The sequence below is a fragment of the Oncorhynchus masou genome, chromosome 18 (genome assembly GCF_036934945.1).
Source record: "Oncorhynchus masou masou isolate Uvic2021 chromosome 18, UVic_Omas_1.1, whole genome shotgun sequence".
NCBI lineage: Eukaryota > Metazoa > Chordata > Actinopteri > Salmoniformes > Salmonidae > Oncorhynchus > Oncorhynchus masou.
Window position 1 is genome coordinate 52,929,737 of NC_088229.1, and position 2,439 is coordinate 52,932,175.

Consider the following 2,439-nt stretch of genomic DNA (forward strand, 5'->3'; position numbering starts at 1 on the left):
CAAAAATGACATGTAACCCCCACCCCCATTAAAAACGTGCATAATAGGCTACATACATAAATACACAAATATAGAAACCAGAATTTTGTTACCCCCTATTATTTTGTGGGGAATTAGACAAACGCATATAATGGTTTGATCGACCAAGTGTTAAATTGAGAACATGCTCCTTTGGTGTCATGGCAGCGATTTACATTGCCACGCATTTACATTGTAACATATCTGAGATTTTCCGTGCTGGTAGATGTGTTTAGAAATATTTTCGTTTTTGCTGCCTATCCTCATAAAACACCATTACTAGCAGAACATCATAGTTCTACATCAGCAAAGACAATTGTAGACTACATAAACTCTTAAATGTGAAGAGTTATCGTTAAAGGGGGTATAGCTCAGTGGTAGAGCATTTGACTGCAGATCAAGAGGTCCCCGGTTCAAATCCAGGTGCCCCCTCATTTTGGCGATGCTTATTTTATCAGTAGAATATTGATTGCTTGAAATAGTTTTTCACACGTCATAATATTGGTATCCTGAAGCTGATCTATATGGTAAACATGTAGGGCAGTAATGCAGTACAAATGAAAGGACAGACCTGGGCAATTATTTGTGATGGAAGGCCACATTAGAATATAATTTTGCCATTGCGGGCCAGAATGATATTACACGATTATACATCATGTGTATGACTGTGTTGACAGATATATCTACTGTAAATCACATCCATATATGCTACTTATTTTACCTTTTTTAACATGCACAGAAATAAACATCATCCATGTTCTCCTTTTGGTAGGCATTTTCATTATTAAACATGCAGTGAACTGCACTGAGGGAAAAGTACACTGTGCATTCAACACCACGGAAGGAACTCTTGTTAACGGGTATGCACAACAACACAAGAAAGAGAGAGAGCTCAATATTACATTTAAACTTCTCAATCAGTGTGAGGTGTGAAATCTCTGGGCATTGACTAGAGCAGTGAAGTCAGGTATAGTTTCTAACGTCGCTATGCGCAGGATTGCTGAGAGGTGAGAGTCAATGAGAGATGATCTGTGCCTTGACTTGTTATATTTAATCCCTGAAAATGTCTGTTCACGTACCTAGGTTGACCCAAACAGTACAAACATCTTCTGAGCATGACTCCTAATCTTTGGAAAGTTTTGTTCGTCGAGAGATGCATAGAACCTTGTCAGTGACACTGTTTTGAATAGTTCTCCAATCACTGCATCAGACTGAAGATCGATACGCTCAAGTTGCAGGTCAGTGGGAGCGTTATCCACATTGAAGGTGAAAGGAGAGGAAACCAACAGCATGTCATTTTCCAACACTTTGAAATCCTCAAAACGACTGGTCATCTGATGAGGAACAGACTGGTAGCGCCGGGAAGGTGGGTGAGATTGTTGGCTTCTACTTGGCGGGTCAGGATGAGTAATTTTCCTTTGAAGGCTTTGACTAGGCTGTACATCTGATGTGCAAAAGGCTCTTCCCCCTGTAGTTTGGAAATCAGTTCATTCATGAGGGCCATGATGTCCACGGTGAAGGCAAAATCGGCCAACCATTCTTTATCTTGCAGTTGAGGGAAATCCACATATTTTCCTTTCATTTGTAAAAACTCATCCATCTCCAACTTCAGGTCCCACACCCTTTTAAGCACCTTCCCAAACTCAGCCATCTCACGTTTGTGTGGTAGGGGAGATCTGCATGACCCGACTCTGTCTCTTCCAACAGTGTGACAGAGACAGTCTGTGGAGACAGTCTGCGGTTTAAAGATTTTTCTTTTATGAAATAAATCACTTTAGTGACTGTATCCACAACATGGCTCATTTTCAGAACACATTTACAGAGCATCTCCTGATGAATAATGCAATGCAGGAAAATAATTTTCTGATCTGGGTTCAGCTCAGCTACTTGATCGTGTATCTTTTTCAAAAGGCCAACATTTTTCCTGTCAAGTTTGGGCACCCATCAGTGGTCACACTGGATAACTTTTCAAAACTCAGTCCCAGCTTTGCCACACACTTATTAACCTAAATCTTTCTCTGTGGTTGTGCTCCTCATTGCCTGCACTGAAGCAAGCTCCTCTGTAATTTCAAAGTCTGGGGTTATGCCTCGTAAGAATATCAACAACTGCGCTGTGTCACGTGCATCACTGTTCTCATCCAGGGCCAAGGAGAAACAGGTGAAATCCTTTACCTCGTCTTTCAACTGTTGTTCCATTATTCTCTGCGATGTTCGTCTTGACAGGGAAACATTTTCAAACAGCTCTTTCTTGTCAGGGCAAAGTATTGCTGCTGAGTCAATTAAACATTATTTTATGAATTCGCCCTCAGCGAATGGCTTGCTACGTTTAGCAATTTTGTGGGATAGTACATAGCCAGCTCTCGCAATTCCGTCGTTTTCTGAATGCAGTTTTGTGAAAAGTCCTTGCTGCTTTTGCAACTG

At 41.0% G+C, this 2,439-nt stretch overlaps 1 non-coding gene and 1 pseudogene across 1 annotated transcript; one reads left to right on the top strand and one right to left on the bottom strand.

Annotated features, from left to right (window-relative positions):
- The first annotated feature begins 378 nt into the window (after positions 1 to 378).
- Positions 379 to 450, top strand: trnac-gca (transfer RNA cysteine (anticodon GCA)). The gene has a single exon. It is a non-coding gene; the product is annotated as a tRNA-Cys (tRNA).
- Positions 451 to 1,335: 885 nt separating this feature from the next.
- Positions 1,336 to 2,214, bottom strand: LOC135559385 (general transcription factor II-I repeat domain-containing protein 2A-like; annotated as a pseudogene).
- Between the last annotated feature and the right edge of the window lie 225 nt (positions 2,215 to 2,439).